This window comes from Thrips palmi, unplaced genomic scaffold (genome assembly GCF_012932325.1).
Source record: "Thrips palmi isolate BJ-2018 unplaced genomic scaffold, TpBJ-2018v1 HiC_scaffold_3, whole genome shotgun sequence".
Lineage (NCBI taxonomy): Eukaryota > Metazoa > Arthropoda > Insecta > Thysanoptera > Thripidae > Thrips > Thrips palmi.
The window spans coordinates 13280739-13300172 of NW_023144630.1; the positions used below are offsets into that span (position 1 = coordinate 13280739).

The 19434-nt window shown below is 60.3% G+C and overlaps 11 non-coding genes across 11 annotated transcripts; 2 read left to right on the forward strand and 9 right to left on the reverse strand.

Moving 5' to 3' along the window:
• Positions 1 to 593: 593 nt before the first annotated feature.
• On the reverse strand, positions 594 to 666 carry Trnak-uuu. The gene has a single exon. It is a non-coding gene; the product is annotated as a tRNA-Lys (tRNA).
• A 260-nt stretch (positions 667 to 926) lies between these two features.
• Positions 927 to 1008, reverse strand: Trnal-uag. The gene has a single exon. It is a non-coding gene; the product is annotated as a tRNA-Leu (tRNA).
• Positions 1009 to 1726: 718 nt separating this feature from the next.
• Positions 1727 to 1798, forward strand: Trnah-gug. The gene has a single exon. It is a non-coding gene; the product is annotated as a tRNA-His (tRNA).
• A 112-nt stretch (positions 1799 to 1910) lies between these two features.
• Positions 1911 to 1982, reverse strand: Trnaf-gaa. Its single transcript has one exon. It is a non-coding gene; the product is annotated as a tRNA-Phe (tRNA).
• A 110-nt stretch (positions 1983 to 2092) lies between these two features.
• On the forward strand, positions 2093 to 2166 carry Trnai-aau. Its single transcript has one exon. It is a non-coding gene; the product is annotated as a tRNA-Ile (tRNA).
• A 63-nt stretch (positions 2167 to 2229) lies between these two features.
• On the reverse strand, positions 2230 to 2301 carry Trnad-guc. The gene has a single exon. It is a non-coding gene; the product is annotated as a tRNA-Asp (tRNA).
• A 74-nt stretch (positions 2302 to 2375) lies between these two features.
• Positions 2376 to 2448, reverse strand: Trnam-cau. The gene has a single exon. It is a non-coding gene; the product is annotated as a tRNA-Met (tRNA).
• A 107-nt stretch (positions 2449 to 2555) lies between these two features.
• On the reverse strand, positions 2556 to 2627 carry Trnaw-cca. The gene has a single exon. It is a non-coding gene; the product is annotated as a tRNA-Trp (tRNA).
• An 83-nt stretch (positions 2628 to 2710) lies between these two features.
• Positions 2711 to 2783, reverse strand: Trnav-cac. The gene has a single exon. It is a non-coding gene; the product is annotated as a tRNA-Val (tRNA).
• Positions 2784 to 3510: 727 nt separating this feature from the next.
• On the reverse strand, positions 3511 to 3581 carry Trnat-cgu. The gene has a single exon. It is a non-coding gene; the product is annotated as a tRNA-Thr (tRNA).
• A 1190-nt stretch (positions 3582 to 4771) lies between these two features.
• LOC117648708 lies at positions 4772 to 4873 on the reverse strand. Its single transcript, XR_004587943.1, has one exon. It is a non-coding gene; the product is annotated as a U6 spliceosomal RNA (small nuclear RNA).
• Between the last annotated feature and the right edge of the window lie 14561 nt (positions 4874 to 19434).

The window sequence follows — 19434 nt, forward strand, 5'->3', positions numbered from 1 at the left end:
GTTTTGGGCCCACCCACCCAGGTCAACCCCCCCGCTGCTTTTTCCCCCCGTGGGGGAAGGGAATTTTGGCCCAGGGGGTTGGTTTTGGCAAACCCAGTTCGGCCAGACTGTTTCCTTTTCCGACCCCCAAAAGGGGCCCAAAAAATCCCAGGCTGCGGGTTCCCAGGCGGTCCCCCCAGGTACAAACCGCACCCCCGCTGCTTAACTTGGTTGCGGGGAACCGTGGCCCGCGTGGTTTGGTCCGTTGGCGAAAGGGGCTTCGGGGCACGCACAGGGCCCTTCCTTCTGACCGCGCCTAAAAGGGCCCAAAAAGAGCCACGGCGGGTTCAAGGCGGTCCACCCACCAGGTACAACCGCACCCCGCTGCTTAACCTTGGTGTGCGGGGGAACCGTGGCCCAGCGTGGTATGGTCGTTGGCAAAACCGGAGCTTCGCGCCACGCCTAGTGGCTCTCTCTTTCCGACCTGCGCCTGCCTGCAAGCGGCGGGTTGCCGGCCCCGACCGCCCTGTGCCCGGCTCGGGCCCATCTCGAATCGAAATGGTCCAACTTTGTCGCCTAGTGACACGGAAACGGAAAAACACGCAAAAGGCAGACGCCCGACGGGGGACTTGAACCCACGACCCTTGGATTAAAAGTCCAATGCTCTACCGACTGAGCTACCCGGGTTTGGGAAGGTGCGAGGACGGAGCCGTAGTGCCACTACAAGTAGCGAGGAAGAGCACCAATGCACTTGGGCACCCAAGCAGGCACTGCAGGATGGGGTGGCATGGTTCCAGTGGAAGGGTTCGCGGTAATAAGGTAAACAGGTTCCTGGTCTTCCCAGAAACTTTGCTATTGTCTTCCCACCACACAGGCTTCCTGGAAAAACCAGAAAACTTTTCCACCGTGTGATCCATTCGTTTGGGAGGAATAAAAGAATACCATAATGACAGCGGTGGGATTCGAACCCACGCCTCGATGAGACCGGTGCCTAAAACCGGGCGCCTTAGACCACTCGGCCACGCTGCCTCCATGGCGCCGCACGAGGAAGACAGACACCAAAATTGGTGAATGGAAAGAGAAGGAGAGAGATGCAACGGAATGAAAAGGGGCCGGTGTGGGCGGCGGCGGAGGCGATCCGGGACGCGACGTCGCTCAGCTGGGGGCTGGTGGCGCACCCCTGTAATCCGGCGACCCGGAGGCTGGAAGGTGAGGATGGCGGCGGGCCGGGGTGCAACCGCGGCTTGGGCTCCATGGTGACCTGGACGTCCGCACTGGGCTCGCCATCAACATGGCCTCCCCGGAGGAGTCCGGTCTGGAGGCCAGGTTTCGCTAAGGAGGGGCGAACCGGGTCAGGGGGGATCCGCTCAGCAGCCAAAAGTCCCGTGGCGAGCGGCAGGTGGGATCGCGTCCGAGAGTGGCGCCCTCTCCGCGGCCCGGCTCGTCTCACAGCCACACCACCTTCTTTTTCTTTTTGCTTTGGGTTGGGTTGGGTTGGAGTGGGTTAGGTTGGGTTAGGTTGGGTTGGGTTGGGTTGGGTTGGTTGGTTTGGGGTTGGTTTTGGGGTTGGGTTGGTTGGTTGGGTTGTTGTTAGGGTTGTTAGGGTTTGTTCTCGTTCGTTCGTTCGTTCGTTCGTTCGTTCGTTCGTTCGTTCTTTTGTTGGTATGGCGGCGGCGTCGTCTTTCAGGATGCCCCGTTGATAATACAGAAGCTCTCCGTGGCCGGGGCTCAGCATGTGGACGGGACAGCCGTGATCGTATAGTGGTTAGTACCTCGCGTTGTGGCCGCGATAACCCAGGTTCGAATCCTGGTCACGGCAGTCCACACCTTTCTTTTCTTCTCTACCGGCCAAGTATTTTTCTTTCATTTAACACAAACTAGGTGGTTTGAACGATAGGCCGGGGAACGGAAATCGAAAAGGAAAAGAAGGCTGCCGAAACCCGGGATTGAACGGGGACATTTAGATCTTCAGTCTAACGCTCTCCCAACTGAGCTATTTCGGCTCATGTGCAGGCTGGTGACACGGCTTGCCGATAACGTGGCGTTCCGTGCGCTCGGCCCGTCCCTTCTCACATGATCACATCATCTCCGCCGTGGCCGCACCTCTCCATCTGGCCCATTAGCTCAGTTGGTTAGAGCGTCGTGCTAATAACGCGAAGGTCGTGGGTTCGATCCCCCCATGGGCCATCATCTCTTTTGCTCGTCGTTGTAAAATGAGACTCATTCGAAAGGCACCAAAAGAGAGACTGCCTCCCCGGCGGGGAATCGAACCCCGGTCTCCCGCGTGACAGGCGGGGATACTGACCACTATACTACCGAGGACATGTGTGTCTGGGCCACCCGCCGAAGATCCCAACGTGCAAAGGTGCACTTTTGGGCGAATGGACCAAAAGGTGTGCCCCGGGTGAGGATCGAACTCACGGCCTTCAGATTATGAGACTGACGCGCTGCCTACTGCGCTACCGAGGCTACATTCGACGATTGGGAGGCAACGACTCCCCATCATGCTGAGAGAGGAAAGATAAATCGAATTGTTCTTCGAAAAGAATACGAAAAAGGACGTGGCAACGTGTGCATGACCCCGACGTGATTTGAACACGCAACCTTCTGATCTGGAGTCAGACGCGCTACCGTTGCGCCACGGAGTCGTGTGCCGCGCTCGCTGCAGTTTCAGCCACTTCTAAAACTGTCCTCACGCCGACGGCGCCCCGATAGTCCAAAAGGAGTGTCGTGATCCCGCCCGGGATCGAACCGGGGACCTTCTGCGTGTGAAGCAGACGTGATAACCGCTACACCACGGAATCCGAGTGAGGTACCCCGAACGGGCAGCGTGCCCCAAACTGACTTGCGCCGATTGCAATCGACGTCGAGGAGGCGCATCGCGGCCGCGCGGGTCCGCCCCAAGGCACCTTCGATAGCTCATTGGTAGAGGGGGTGGACTGTAGGCGAGGGGCTGGCGCGGGTATCCATAGGTCGCTGGTTCAAATCCGGCTCGAAGGATGGCATCTCTTATGCCCCCACTCGTCGCGAATCGCTGCACGTGTCGCCGCCCCGAGAAACCCGCACTGCTTACCTGACGAGATCAGCACCTTTTTCTGTCACAAAAAAAATTTCCCGGTCCCGGGGAATCGAACCCGAGCCTCCGGGGTGAAAGCCAGAAATCCTAACCACTAGACCATCCCGGATGATGAGGGGCGGAGGCCCGTCGAACTGAGGCTGCCGTCCGCGAGCAGCGTCGCCCGTGAAAGAGTAGAAAAAACGGCCCCGGGGGGCCCGGGGCTGGTTCTCCTGCTGCAAAACCGGTGCGAAAACGGGGCAGCGTCCCCCCAGAGAGATTCGAACTCTCGCCCCCCGGTTTACAAGCCGGTGCTCTAACCACTGACCCAGGGGGGCTGCTTGACGTCTGGTCCGATATTCGCGGCTGTCGCATTCTTATACGTGTAAACGGCACAGGCAGCAAACCACCCACACCCCCCCACTGCCCCGGGCTTTTCCCGTGCTCCCAAAACCGGTGGGGAAAACAGGGGGGCGTGCCCCCAGAGAGATTCGAACTCTCGCCCCCGGTTTACGAGACCGGTGTCTAACCACTGAGCCATGGGGGCTCTTGACAGGAGTGAACGCCACGCCCAAAAATTGGCGGGTTCCTCACTTCCCTCTACAGCGGGTCTCTGCAGTGGGTTTGGGGATCCCCCTTCCACCGATGTTTTTCCGTTTCCATCGCGGAAGTGGGGGACAGTCAGCCCAAGTGCGTGCAGGGGCCCGTCCCCGTCCGACCACATCGGGCGACAGTGGTGTAGGGGTTTAGCATAGTTCCCTTTCCAAGCAGTTGACCCGGGTTCGATTCCCGGCTGTCGCACTCCTTTTGCGTTTCGAGGGGGCACGGACGGCATCAGCGGACCACAACACCATACAGCAATGGGATTCGCGCCGCTGCGTTGGCGTAGCATCAGATTCCGTGGTGTAGGGGTTTTATAAATTTTGCCTAACACGCAAAAGGGTCCCCAGTTCGACCCTGGGCGGAATCAAGTTTTGTTCTCGTCAGCTCTCTATTTCCCACCAGGGCCCCCGAATGATGGGTAATGCCGCCGTAAGCCGTGCCGTTCATGGGGGTAGCGTGGCCGAGCGGTCTAAGGGCTGGTTTAAGGCACCAGTCTCCTCGGGGCGGGGGTTCGAATCCCCCCTGCCACTTTTTTTGAAGAAGCGAGAAGAAAGGAAGGGAAAAAAGGGGGTGCGGGGGGGAATACATTTCTTCCCCCTTCCCCCCCTGGCCAAAAGAATTTGGGGGACCGTGACAGGACTCGAACCTGCAATCTTCGGACCGAAGTCCGACGCCTTATCCATTAGGCCACACGGTCCCCGATCCCGGAGGCACGCTGCTGGACCATGCTACCGGTGCTGCGCGGGCAAGCAACGACGAAACTTTCCCCCAAAAGAGAGACGCGCCCCCGGGTGGGGGGCGAACCACCAACCTTTCGGTTTAAAAGCCGAACGCGCTAACCATGCGCCACGGGGGCCGGTTTATAATGCGCCCCCACTTCACAGCTCCAAGTGTCTCGTCGCCTGCGCCGACGCCGTGTCTTGATCCATTTGAGTCGGCTGGCGACAAAAATTTCATCGGCCGGGAATCGAACCCCGGGGCCCCCCGCGTGGCAGGCGAGATTCTACCACTGAACCACCGATGCTGATGAGGCCGGCGGTTCGGGAGGTGGTCGCTTCTCGTCGCACTGTGATGTGCCGCAAAGGCGAAGACGACTGGGGCCCAGTGAGAAGGCGGCCTCTCACGCAAACGGTAAAAAATGTGGAACGCTTCACGATTTTTCGTGTCATCCTTGCGCAGGGGCCATGCTAATCTTCTCTGTATCGTTCCAATTTTAGTATATGTTTCCGCCGAAGCGAGTACAAGGGCAGGGCGCGCGGCGCACTGCAATATACCGCTGTGCGGCGCCCGGGCACATCGTTCGCGCCCCGCGCACCCTCCGAGGGGGTCTGCCAGTGGCTGCCTTTCCACCCCGCTGACCCGGCTGTGACACAGGCCGATGGCAATAGTTTTCACGATGACGTGGTACCAAGGCCGGTGCTGGGCTGATGCTGTGCTGCCTCGGAGCGGGCCTGGAAAGGACGCGTCTCGCCCCCGTCTTTGGACGGTGGAGCCACCTAGCGGCAGGCCCGAAAAGGTGAGCCCCGAGCTCCTCCCGAGTGCGCGCACACGCACTGGCGCGGTCAAAAAAAGGGCGTGTGGAGATGAATAAAAAGGAGAGCCATCCCGTCCTCCAGGATTCGAACCTGGAATCTTCTGATCCGTAGTCAACGCGTTATCCGTTCCCCCACGGGACCGACGACGAGTGCATCTAGCATGTGTGCTGATAAAATTTACGGCCAGTGGGAACGGCTACGGCGTCCTCGTCACGCACGCGAGGGGGGGAAAGCATCTGTTGTTCGTAGATGGAAACGTTTCCCATCACATGGGGCCAGAAAAGCACAGTGTTTGCTTTCTTCATGAGGCCGTAGGGGCCCACTCTCGGGGGCGCGCTCCCCCATCGTGAGGCCAGAAAAGCACAGTGGTCTGCTTTCTTCATGAGGCCGTAGGGGCCCACTCTCGGCGCGCGCTCCACCATCGTGAGGCCAGAAAAACAGGGGTCTGCTTTCTTCATGGGGGGCCTTTGGGGCTCACTCTCGGCGCGCGCTCCACCATCGTGAGGCCAAAAAGCACAGGGGTCTGCTTTCTTTCATGGGCCGTATGGGCCCACTCTCGGCGCGCGCTCCCCCAAATCGTGGGGCCAGAAAAGCCAGTTTCTGCTTTCTTCATGAGGCCGTATGGGCTCACTCTCGGCGCGCGCTCCACCATCGTGGGGCCAGAAAAGCACAGTGGTCTGTTTTCTTCATGAGGCCGTATGGGCTCACTCCCCCGGCGCGCGCTCCACCATCGTGAGGCCAGAAAAGCACAGTGGTCTGCTTTCTTCATGAGGCCGTAGGGGCCCACTCTCGGCGCGCGCTCCACCATCGTGAGGCCAAAAAGCACAGTGGTCTGTTTTCTTCATGAGGCCGTAGGGGCTCACTCTCGGCGCGCGCTCCACCATCGTGAGGCCAGAAAAGCACAGTGGTCTGCTTTCTTCATGAGGCCGTATGGGCCCACTCTCGGCGCGCGCTTCATCATCATCAGGGGTGGATCAGGGACACGGCGCCCAGCGCGTCAAGTCATGGCGGGCGCATTTGTCAGAAGACAAGAGCAGCGGCGGCCGTCCCGCACATGTGAGGGGGTGTAGCTCAGATGGTAGAGCGCTCCTTTATCATGAGGCCAGAAAAGCACATTAGTTTGCTTTCTTCATGAGGCCGTATGGGCTCACTCTCGGCGCGCCCTTTTCTTCTTATGTTTCAGTTATGTATCGAGCGCCGGGTTTTGGACGTGCGTTGGTTGGGGCAATTATGAGGCCAGAAAAGCACAGTGGTCTGCTTTCTCCATGAGGCCGTATAGGCTCACTCTCGGCGCGCGCTCTACCATCGTGAGGCCAGAAAAGCACAGTGGTTTGCTTTCTTCATGAGGCCGTATGGGCTCACTCTCGGCGCGCGCTCCACCACCATGAGGCCAGAAAAGCACAGTGGTTTGCTTTCTTCATGAGGCCGTATGCGCTCACTCTCGGCGCGCCGCTGCGGCGCAGTACCCAAAAGCACCAATATTGACATTTCCTTCTCGTAAGGCCATGACCTGGCAGCGCCCCTGCAGTGTCCTGGGTAGGCAACCCTTGCGACACGTCTACCGGAGAGGTTGCCTGCGTTCAGCCCCCTGGCCGATTTAGCGAGAATGCAACTTCGGGTAGTGCTCTCGCGAAGCCTCCTTACAAATTATACAGTCTGCCCACACTCTAACAATAATGTCTCTAAAATAATACCATTTTATTTTTATTGCCAGCGTAGCGCAATAAACGGTGCTTACTCTCATCTGGATGCGGCTCACTACTATCGTTTTCACGGTCTTGGCCTCCTTCACGACGGGGAACGGCAGCGCGACGCCATGGACTTGGCCGGGTTGACGGCGAGCCCCGCCTCGGCCCCGAAGTCCTGCAGCACGGCGACGTCCCGCTCTCCACGCAGCAAGGCGACGGTGTCGTAGGCGAACGCGGCGAGCCGTCCTCCCTCTAGCTCCAGCCCCTGCAGGCGGGCGTCCGGGGCCTTGACGAGCGCTGCGCTCGCGATGCAGTAGAGCAGCACGCTGAGAGGGCAGCCCTGCCGGATGCTGCTCTCGATGTCGATGGCCTCGGTGAGCACGCCGTTGACGAGCACGCTGGTGGTGGCGCTCTGGATCAACTCGATGACGCCCTCCTCGACGCCGTGCCGACGGAGTGCCGCCCACAAGAACGAGTGCCTGAGGTTGTTGAAGGCCCCGGAGATGTCGAGGGCCGCCACGCACAGGGGGGTCTTGGTGTGCTCCGCGATGCTGATGGCGTCCCTCACGTCGGCGAGCGCGCCCTGCAGCGTCCTGGTGCATCCTGGTCCTGGCTGCACTTGCATGGGGTGGAGGATCCGGCACTGCATGTCCTTCATCCGCGTCGCGACCGCTCTACAGAACACTTTCCCATCCACATTCAACAAAGTCACTGGCCTCAGGTCACTCACAGTACCCGGTCTACCGAGAAAACCACTCCTCTCAGTAGGGACGCCCCGTCACGTGCTGGTGAATCACCGACATGACAGGGCGGGCCCGAAAGGCAGACGATCACTTGTGGTCCAGCCGTTAATCGCAATCGCAATCGCCTGGCGGGTAGGCACCCCTCCGGGCGCGCGTTGGGTTGCCTGACGATGAGGCGCTGGTGCGGCAAAGACATCCACGTAGTGTACCATGTTGGCGATGGCGGCGGACTCGGTGGCGACGTCGCGCTGGCCGTCTCGCAGGTGCCCGATGACAACGTGGACGCGCCGGCGCAGCGCGGCGGCGAGGTGGTGCAGCGTCACGGTCTCGCTGCTGCAGCTCCTCCTGGTCCCCGTCACGGCCGTAGAGCCTCGCTGCGATCTCGTTGATGCAGCTAGACAGGAACAGAACCATGGTGCTGTCATCGCGGCGGGAATGGTTCGTAAAACCCTTGCAGAACGTCTGGACTTTGGCCTTGGTGGCCTCCCACCACTCCACGATGTCCTGGTCGCCGCGCTGCCGCTGCCAGGTCTGCCAGCGCTCCGTGAAGGCCGGCAGGAAGGCGGGGTTGACGAGGATGATGGGGTCGAACTTCTAGAGCCGCGACGCGCGGCGGGTCCTCCAGAGCGACGTCCACGCTGACGGCCAGGTGGTCCCCGAAGGCTGCGACACGTAGACGCGGTCCAGGCGGGACCGGCAGCTCGTCCCGCGGTACGTGAAGCCCTCGTCGCGTGGGTGCAGGTGCGTCCAGGCGTCCTTCAGGCTCAGGTCGGCGATGACGTTGGCCAGCACTTTGCAGGGCTCGGCGACGCCGGTGGTGTCCTGGGCCCGCATAACGCAGTTCCAGTCGCCGCCGATGATCACTGAGCCCGCCGCGTCTGCGAGGAGTATCGCCAACTGGTTCAGCAAAAAGTCCGGTCGCTCACCTCTGCCTTGGGACCCCGCGGGGCCGTACATAGGGTCATCGTAGTGGCCCCGGAAGAGCGTCATCGGGGACCTTACGGCGTCGCCGACGACGTTACCCAAATTTGGGCGACGATTTTATGACTCCCTAAAGTTTGGTCACCACGGGCCCGTCACCCAAATTTGGGCAACGGTGCGTGCGTTACCCAATGAAAGGGTGATTGTGGTGACTCTTCCATTCTCAGTGTAAGGCCATGTAGAGATATTGCACCCCCCCCCCTCATTAGGCCCTGAACGCCCCTAAGTTGATCCCTTGAAGCGTGGCAGCGCGCCTGCAGTCTCCTGGGTAGGCCACCCTTGCGACACGCCTACCGGAGAGGTTGCCTGCGTTCAGTCACCTGGACGATTCAGCAAGCATGCAGCTGTGGGAAGCGCTCGCGCCACGCCTGCTTACAAATCATACAGTCTGCCCACAATAATGTCCCTAAAATAATACTATTTTATTACTACCACGAGCGTAGCGCAAAAAACGGTGCTTACTCTCATCTTGGACTTGGCCCGGCACGGCCCGGCACGGCGTGGCACGGCGTGGCACGGCACGACATGACACATCGGAGGTGGCCCAGTCTGCGCACCACTTGGTTGCGAGCGCCGTTCGCTGCCAGCGGTGTGCAGCCGCGGCTGGTGGCCTCCTATTGGCCAATGACTTCTCACTCCGCCGAGCACGACGTGACGGGCTGCCACGAGGCCACGCCGGTCGAACGCGTCCAACAAGGTTCGCACTACTGGGCGTGGCTTCGCAGGCCCGCCGCGTGCAGCCTGTCTCCGGGAGGCGGGGCGGCATGGCGGGGCGGCATGGCGGGGCGGCAGGGCGGGGCGGCAGGGCGGGGCGGGGCGGCAGGGCGGGGTGGCATGGCGGGGCGGCATGGCGGGGCGGCAGGGCGGGGCAGCATGGCGGGGCGGCAGGGCGGGGCGGCAGGGCGGGGCGGGGCAGCAGGGCGGGGCGGCAGGGCGGGGCGGCATGGCGGGGTGGCAGGGCGCGCCTCGCAGTCGCCACTCCCACACCTCGCCACGGTACAGTGCAAATGGCGCGTGCGGCAGGTAGCTGCAGAACAATGAAACACTGCCCGCCGGCTGGTCCGGCTGAGGCTCGTGTCCCCCACCGCTACCCCCTCCAAGGATTCAAGGGGACGGCCAAACCACAACGACACTGCAATCAGCACTGCAGTGCTGTGCTCTGCGTCGGCCCTCGCAAGACTGTCCAACAGGTGCAGGGTGGCGACGCTTAGGTGGGCGTGCGGAGCGTGAAGCAGTTTGCTGGAGAGAGCGTGGCAGAGAGGAGCGGAGAGGGGCAGAGAGGGGCGGAGAGGGGCGGAGAGGGGCGGAGAGGGGCGGAGAGGGGCGGAGAGGGGCGGAGAGGGGCGGAGAGGGGCGGAGAGGGGCAGAGAGGGGCGGAGAGGGGCGGAGAGGGGCGGAGAGGGGCGGAGAGGGGCGGAGAGGGGCGGAGAGGGGCGGAGAGGGGCAGAGAGGAGCGGAGAGGGGCAGAGAGGGGCGGAGAGGGGCGGAGAGGGGCGGAGAGGGGCGGAGAGGGGCACTCACGGGCCAAGCGTGGTGCAGCATCACACTGCAAGTCCGGTGGTAGGTTTGCTTACACCAAATTTGGCAAGCCGTTTTGAATGCCAAAATCTGGCAAGCTTGGCACGGAAATACCCCCCTGCTTGCTAAAATTTGGCAAGCTTCGGTGGAAAATCACCATGAGCTTGTGGCACACTGGGGAGTATTTCCGCGCCAAGCTTGTCAATTTTTGGCATTCGAAACGGCTTGCCAAAACTGCGGCAACTAAACTTACCATCGGATTTGCAGTGTATGCAGTCATGCTCAAACCTGGTAAGAAACATACACTACAAACCTAACTGTCTACTAAGTACACACTTACAAATGCATGCTTGCAAGTACACACTTACAAACGCATGCTTGGCCAAGTACACAGTTACAAATGCATGCTTGCAAGTAGACACTTAAAAACGCATGCTTGGCCAAGTACACAGTTACAAATGCATGCTTGGAAGTTCACACTTACTAACGCATGCTTGACGCATGAAGTTACACGGCATCAAGCATTCGTTTGTAAGTGTGTACCTGCAAGCATGTATTTGTGAATGTGTACTTGGCTAAGCACGCGTTTGTAAGTGTGTACTTGCAAGCATGCATTTGAAACTGTGTACTTGGCCAAGCATGCGTTTTTAAGTGTGTGCTTGCAAGCATGCATTTGTAAGTGTGTACTTAGTAGACAGTTAGGTTTGCAGTGTAATCAACAATTTCTTGCTAAATGCGCCGTACTGAACGCTGGGCCAAGAGCCGGTGCCCGCCTCAGGAGGGTGGTGGGGCGGGGGCGGTGTGGGGCTGGTGGTGGAGGGTGGTGAGGCGGGGGCGTTGTGGGGCTGGTGGTGGGGGTGGGGGCGGCAGGGCGCTACGCCTTCCGGGGAGGCTAGGGCCGATGCAAGGGCAGGCCCGCCAGTGTCCCAGCCAGCTTGGCCCAGTGAACACCGACGTAGTTTGTGACTTTGAAGGCGTGCCCGGCTGCCCGGAAGACGTATTCGGCGAAGTCCAGGTGAGTTTCGTGTCTGTGTGCAAAGAACCGCATATCCGTGACTTGTTTGGCCAGCTGTCTCTCTGGAACACGGAGGAGATGCGAGAGGGACAGACCGACGGGTGGCGGTATTCGCGTTGCGGCCACGAGTTTTGGCCCAAAAGTGCAACTTCCAATTGGAATTTCCGAACCAAATTTTCAGGGTCGCTTAAGAAGGGGCCAAAGATCGCGTTGCCGTCGAGCACTTGTCGAAATTGTGACTGAAGCGGATTCTGCGAGGTCTCAAAGTACAAAGAACGGGAAATTTAACAAGGTGGTGGTCAAATCCGTCCAAATTATTAACGGTGCGCAGCAGAACAAATTGCGTCTTCGGCGGGAACAATAGAGTCGAGTGTCCTCAACACGCTCCAGGAGGTCAAATTTGACCTGGAGTTTAAGGTAATTGTCTTTTTTCGGGACGTTGCAGCTCGGCTGGCGAGCCGGGACGGTACCAGATTGGTAATAATAAGGGTTTTTGACGATAAATGTTGCAAAAAACAAGCGCACAAGACTCTTTCCACGCAGTGCTCCGTAAACTTTGCTACAATCTCAAGCAACTGTCACATTTTGAGCCTGGTGTTGGAAGGGGAACGTCCCTAAACGAGGGCGCAAAAATGGCTCGTGGCGCCGGAACGGCCACCGCACTGCTCGGCGAGCGGAGCGTAGGGGCACGTTTTGGCGAATAATTGTGCGTTACCGAAGCAAGCTAGAGTCTTTCTGCACAGTGTGCGATAAACTTTGCCACAATCAAAACCAAATATCAAATTTTGAGCCCGGTGGGGGCCCGGGAACGTCCCGAAATTAGGAGGTGGACAACAGCTCCTAAAGCATTTTAAGTTCAGCTCGCACTGCGCGGAATGACTCTAGCTTGGTTCGGCAACGCACAGACATTTACAAAAAAAACGTGCCCGCAGGCCCAGGCCGCACCGAGCGGGGCGGCAAAATTTGCTCATTTCGGAGTCCCGACCCGTTTTTCCGCCCTCATTTAGGGACGTTCCCCGGCCCCCGCCGAAGTCAAAATTTGACGTTTGCTTGTGATTGTCGCATTGTTTACCGTGCACTGCGCGGAAATAGTCTAGCTTGCTTCGGTAACGCACAATTATTCGCCAAAACGTGCCCCTACGCTCCGCTCGCCGAGCAGTGCGGTGGCCGTTCCGGCGCCACGAGCCATTTTTGCGCCCTCGTTTAGGGACGTTCCCCTTCCAACACCAGGCTCAAAATGTGACAGTTGCTTGAGATTGTAGCAAAGTTTACGGAGCACTGCGTGGAAAGAGTCTTGTGCGCTTCTGTTTTGCAATATTTGTCGTCAAAAACCCTTGTTCGTGCCAGTTTGGTACCGTCCCGGCTCGCCGGCCAAGCTGCAACGTCCCGAAAAAAGACAATTACCTCAAACTCTAGGTCAAATTTGAAAAATCGACCTCCTGGAGCGTGTTCAGGACACTCCATTCTATTGTTTCCGCCGAAGACGCAATTTGTTCTGCTGCGCACTGCACTGTGGGCCAGAAGGCGGTGAAGGCGGTCAAAACACCGGACGCGTTTTCAGCTCCAGGGTCGCTAAATTGGACTCGAACCGAACAAGTGACCCCTCCAATGGATTGCTCTCCGAACGACGAATCCATTGGTGTGGTCACACGCTCGGTTCGAGTCCCGCTTAGCGACTCTGGAGCTCAAAACGCGTCTAGAGTTTTGACCGCCTCCCCCGGTCTTCTGGCCCACTGTGCACCGTTTAGGATTTGGACGGCTTTGAGGGTCTTAGACTTTCAGACCTCGCAGAATTCGCTTTAGTCACAATTTGGACAGGTGCTCGACGGCAACGTGATCACTGGCCCCTTGTTAAACAACGCTGAAAATTTCAACTGCAAATTGCACTTTTGGGCCAAACTCGCGGTCGCAACGTGAAAACCGCCCTGCGCTGCGGGTTGTCTGCCCGAAATTCCCGTAAGGCGCCATGTTAAATTTAACGCTTCATAACTTTTTTCCTTAGGGATAAGAAAATGCGTCTGCGGGTCAAAACGTTCCTTTTGGCCCTAACTATCGATGCGCATAGCGGCATTGCATGCGGAAAAAGTGCAGGGCCATTTGAATCACACCGGCTACTAAAAGCGCGGCTGGGGCGCAGTGCTGGTCCGTGTTGGTCACTGCTGGTCCATGCTGGTCGGTGATGCGCAGTGCCGCGCAGTAGGGCTGGGCGGTTTTCCGGTATACCGGTTCGCAGGTTCGGTTTTTTCAAGAACCGGCCTGCCGGTTCAGACCAAGGAACTGAACCGGTTCACCGAATACAGAAGTTTTACCGGTAAACCGACGAACCGTGGCTCAAGTACTTGTAATTGGTCCATTTCAAGTAAGTCAAGGGCGGTCAAGGAAAAATTACGGCATATTTTAGCGCATACTAGTGATTTTCACTGAAATTTGAAGAATTAACAATAAGTGTACCAGCTGTAGAGCTTTTACCGATGAAGTTACTTGTTTTTTGATGCTTTTAAAGAGCCGGTTCGGTTGAAAAAACCGGTTTGGTGGAAAATACCGGTTTTTTTCACTGAACCGGTATACCGGTTCGGAAAAAGGTTTTTTGGTGAACCGGAAACCGGTTCGGAAATGTCTGAACCGCCCAGCCCTACCGCACAGGGCTGGGGGCGAGGTCGCGGCCGGGCGGTCAACAACCACCACGACGTTGGTGGCGAGCTGTCATTGCAATGCTGTGACGTTTCCCTTCGCACCAGGCTATTAGGAGGTCGGGGTGCGACGCCCACTTGTTGGAGGACTAGCCGGCCGGGCTCCGGCGGCCCCTGGAGTGCCACGAGGGAGGGCTGGAGTGGCCCTGCCGGCCCTGCATGGCCCCAACCGCCTCACCCCTCCTGCCCCGCCCCTCCTGCTCCGCCCCGCGTTCCGCTGTGTGTGGAACAGGATAAGGTGCGAGAGAGACAGCAGTAGTGTCGAGTGATCGAGGCGACCGGGGGCCGCATAAGACTCACCAAGGCCATACTCGGCGTGGAAGCAATGTCGCCGAGTCAGCGGCCAAGCTAGCAGCAGTGTGGGCGCACGGTGCGGGCGGTGACCATGCAGGCCGTGCTGCAGGCCGTGCTGCAGGCCGTGCTGCAGGCCGTGCTGCAGGCCGTGCTGCAGGCCGTGCTGCAGGCCGTGCTGCAGGCCGTGCTGCAGGCCGTGCTGCAGGCCGTGCTGCAGGCCGTGCTGCAGGCCGTGCTGCAGGCCGTGCTGCAGGCCGTGCTGCAGGCCGTGCTGCAGGCCGTGCTGCAGGCCGTGCTGCAGGCCGTGCTGCAGGCCGTGCTGCAGGCCGTGCAGCAGGCCGTGCTGCAGGCCGTGCTGCAGGCCGTGCTGCAGGCCGTGCTGCAGGCCGTGCTGCAGGCCGTACTGCAGGCCAAGATGCAGGCCGTGCTGCAGGCCGTGCTGCAGGCCAAGATGCAGGCCGTGCTGCAGGCCGTGCTGCAGGCCGTGCTGCAGGCCGTGCTGCAGGCCGTACTGCAGGCCAAGATGCAGGCCGTGCTACAGGCCGTGCTGCAGGCCATTCTGGAGTCCGTGCTGTGCACGCTGGCCGCGTCGCGCTCGTCGAGGTCCAGCAGGGCTGTCTCTTGTTAGCGTTTTGGAAGGCAGACCGCGTGGGTGCGACAGAGACACGCTACTGCGACGCGTGGCGATGATAAAAAGGCGTTGGCCGCAATGGGTAGTTTAATTCCTAAACGCGTGGCTGGGGCCCAGTGCTGGCCCGTGCTGGTCAGTGATGCGACACAATACTGATGGCGTTGGTTGATAAAGACGATAAAGGTGCTCTTGTCCTGTAAAAGAGAGGGCGACGCCGGTTCGGTGAGTGCAACAAGGGTGGATGCTGCGCAGGCGCGACACGCCCCCGCGCAGTGCGGGTCGCCTGCATAATCGCGTCGCACGCTGCATCTGACAGCAGCGGGCCGCTAGAGGGCCAACATCTTGCTGACACCTGGCTGGCACGCCGACACCAGGCCGTCACACGCCGTTTTACTTGCATGGATCAAGGAAAGAGAGGGGTGGGGGGGGGGGAAGCCTTGCCCGAACGTTTTTCTGGCGAAACTTCTCTCGAGCGCGGATCCACTGGGGGGGGGGAGAGGACAATTGCCCCCCCCCTTTACCCCTAGGTAGCCGCCTGAAGGGTAGGTCAAAAAGCACCACTTTGCCCCTGTAGGTAGGCAAAAAGTTCTACTTTGCCCTCCCCCCCCTCTCTGGGCGGACTCTGGATCGCCACTGTCCTCTTCCAGTTTCCACTGCTGTTTGTCTGGCCGGCCGGACAACTGCAGCACTGCAGGCTGCCGGCCAACAGACTGATTCCGAGAGTCGTCACTCTGTCTCTGTCGCACTCATTGGGCGTCCCGCACGGGTGCGAGAGAGACAGAGCGATCAGTCTGCCACGGGCAGGCCGGCCGTCGGGAGGAAAGGGCACCGTTTCCACGTCCTTGTCGCGCGGAGCACGGAGCGAGAAAGCCCTCCGAAAGAGCGGTCGACCCGCAGGTCCCGCAGCCAGCCGCCTCATTCCGACGGATCGCTCTCTCTCTCTCTCTCTCTCTCGCACTCGCGGGCCGTCCCGCAGGCCGGTGCGAGAGAGACAGAGCGACGAGAGGAACGGTCAGGCGCCAGGCCGAGGGGGCAGGCCGAGGCGGCAACCACCCTAGAAATATTGTGTCCCCTTAGCGCTAGAAATCGCTGGGAAATCTGAGATCTTGCCCCCACAAAAGGCCAAAAACAAGCTAGTTTTAGGTGGAATATCGGTTAAAATCTTGCGAAATCCGATGAAATCTTTAGCCTTTAAAAATCGTATTTCACTAAACATCCAATGTGGTTGCCCCCTCGCTGCCTACATTCTAACAATAATGTCCCTAAAATAATACTATTTTATTACTACCACGAGCGTAGCGCAAAAAACGGTGCTTACTCTCGTCTTGGACTTGGCCCGGCACGGCGTGGCACGGCGTCTGCGCACCACTTGGTTGCGAGCGCCGTTCGCTGCCAGCGGTGTGCAGCCGCGGCTGGTGGCCTCCTATTGGCCAATGACTTCTCACTCCGCCGAGCACGACGTGACGGGCTGCCACGAGGCCACGCCGGTCGAACGCGTCCAACAAGGTTCGCACTACTGGGCGTGGCTTCGCAGGCCCGCCGCGTGCAGCCTGTCTCCGGGAGGCGGGGCAGCATGGCGGGGCGGCATGGCGGGGCGGCAGGGCGGGGCGGCAGGGCGGGGCGGGCGGCAGGGCGGGGCGGCATGGCGGGGCGGCAGGGCGGGGCGGGCAGCATGGCGGGGCGGCAGGGCGGGGCGGCATGGCGGGGTGGCAGGGCGCGCCTCGCAGTCGCCACTCCCACACCTCTCCACGGTACAGTGCAAATGGCGCGTGCGGCAGGTAGCTGCAGAACAATGAAACACTGCCCGCCGGCTGGTCCGGCTGAGGCTCGTGTCCCCCACCGCTACCCCCTCCAAGGATTCAAGGGGACGGCCAAACCACAACGACACTGCAATCAGCACTGCAGCGCTGTGCTCTGCGTCGGCCCTCGCAAGACTGTCATACAGGTGCAGGGTGGCGACGCTTAGGTGGGCGTGCGGAGCGTGAAGCAGTTTGCTGGAGAGAGCGTGGCAGAGAGGAGCGGAGAGGGGCAGAGATGGGCGGAGAGGGGCGGAGAGGGGCGGAGAGGGGCGGAGAGGGGCGGAGAGGGGCGGAGAGGGCGGAGAGGGGCAGAGAGGAGGCGGAGAGGGGCGGAGAGGGGCGGAGAGGGGCGGAGAGGGGCGGAGAGGGCGAGAGAGGCGAGAGGGGCGGAGAGGGGCGGAGAGGGGCAGAGAGGGGCAGAGAGGGGCGGAGAGGGGCGGAGAGGGGCGGAGAGGGGCGGAGAGGGGCAGAGAGGAGCGGAGAGAGGCAGAGAGGGGCGGAGAGGGGCGGAGAGGGGCAGAGAGGAGCGGAGAGGGGCGGAGAGGGGCGGAGAGGGGCGGAGAGGGGCGGAGAGGGGCAGAAAGGAGCGGAGAGGAGCAGAGAGGGGCAGAGAGGGGCAGGGAGGGGCAGAGAGGAGCAGAGAGGAGCGGAGAGAGGCAGTTTGAGAACCTCCCTGGAGGTCCAACCTGGTATGAAACATAATCAACAATTTCTTGTTGAATGCGCCGCCTGAACGCTTGGCGAAGGGCTGGCGCCCGCGGGACGTTCCCTAGCCCCTGCCGGAGTCAAAATTTGACGTTTGCTTGTGATTGTCGCATTGTTTACCGCGCACTGCGCGGAAAGAGTCTAGCTTGCATCAGTAAGGCAAAATTATTCGCCAAAAACGTGCCCCTAGGCTCCGCTTGCCGAGCAATGATGTGGCCGTTTCGGCGTCACGAGCCATTTTTGCGCCCTCGTTTAGGGACGTTCCCCTTCTAACACCAGGCTCAAAGTTTGACAGCTGCTTGAGATTGTAGCAAAGTTTACGGAGCACTGCGTGGATAGAGTATCGCGCGCTTCTTTTTTGCATAATGAATCGTCAAAAACCCTTTTTCGTGCCAATCTGGTATCGTCCCGGCTCACCAGCCAAGCTGCAACGTCCCGAGAAAAAACGGTTGTCTCAAACTTTAGGTCAATTTTGAAAAAAAAAAAAAAAAACACCACCTGGAGCGTATTTAGGACACTCCCCTTTAGCGTTCCCTTCAGAGACGCAACTTGCTCTGCGCACCGCACTGTGGGCCAGAAGGCAGTGGAGGCGGTCGAAACTCCGGACGCGTTTTCAGCTCCAGATTCGCTTAATGGGACTCGAACCGAACGAGTGACCCCTACAATGGATTGCTCTCCGAACGACGAATCCATTGGTGGGGTCACACGCTCGGTTCGAGTCGCGCTTAGCGACTCTGGAGCTCAAAACGCCTCTAGAATTTTGGCCGCCTCCACCGGTCTTCTAGCCCACTGTGCACCGTTTAGGATTTGGACAGCTCTGAACACCACCTTGTTAGACTTTCAAACCTCGCAGAATTCGCTTCAGAGCTTCAGCTTCAGACAGCTTCAGAGCTGTCATTGCAATGCTGTGACGTTTCCCTTCGCACCAGGCTATTAGGAGGTCGGGGTGCGACGCCCACTTGTTGGAGGACTAGCCGGGCCCCGTCGGCCCCTGGAGTGCCACGAGGGAGGGCTGGAGTGGCCCTGCCAGCCCTGCATGGCCCCAACCGCCTCACCCCTCCTGCCCCGCCCCGCGTTCCGCTGTGTGTGGAACAGGATAAGGTGCGAGAGAGACAGCAGTAGTGTCGAGTGATCGTGGCGACCGGGGGCCGCATAAGACTCACCAAGGCCATACTCGGCGTGGAAGCAATGTCGCCGAGTCAGCGGCCAAGCTAGCAGCAGTGTGGGCGCACGGTGCGGGCGGTGACCATGCAGGCCGTGATGCAGGCCGTGCTGGAGGCCGTGCTGCGGGCCGTGCTGCAGGCCGTGCTGCAGGCCGTGCTGCAGGCCGTGCTGCAGGCCGTGCTGCAGGCCGTGCTGCAGGCCGTGCTGCAGGCCGTGCTGCAGGCCGTGCTGCAGGCCGTGCTGCAGGCCGTGCTGCAGGCCGTGCAGCAGGCCGTGCTGCAGGCCGTACTGCAGGCCAAGATGCAGGCCGTGCTGGAGGCCGTGCTGGAGGCCGTGCTGCAGGCCGTGCTGCAGGCCGTGCTGCAGGCCGTGCTGCAGGCCGTGCTGGAGGCCGTGCTCCAGGCCGTGCTGCAGGCCGTGCTGCAGGCCGTGCTGCAGGCCGTGCTGGAGGCCATGCTGCAGGCCGTTCTGCTGGCCGTGCTGCAGGCCATGCTGCAGGCCGTGCTGGAGGCCGTGTTGCAGGCCGTGCTGCAGGCCGTGCAGGCCGTGCTGTTGGCCGTGCTGCACATTGCGCCAGAAGACGTGTCTTCTGGCCTACCGTGCAGCACGGCCTACAGCACGGCCTGCACGGCCAGCATGGCATGCAACGCGGCAGCACCCACGCGGTTTGCCGGCACTTTTTCCTGGACGCAAACAAGCGGGTGGAGGCGGCCAAATTTCCAGACGCGTTTTCAGCTCCACAGCCGCCAAACAGGACTTGAACTGAACATGTGACCCCACCAATGAATTGCTCTCCGAACGAGGAATCCATTGGTGGGGTCACACGTTCGGTTCGAGTCCAATTTAAAGACTCTGGAGCTCAAAACGCGTCTCGAGTTTTGGCCGCTCAGCCCGTCTTCGGCCCACCGTGTGCTGCAGGCCGTGCTGCGCACGCTGGCCGCGTCGCGCTCGTTGGGGTCCAGCAGGGGAGCCTCTTGTTGGCGTCCAGGAATTCCTCCACGCGGCGCAGTGCTGGCCCGCGCTGGTCATTGATG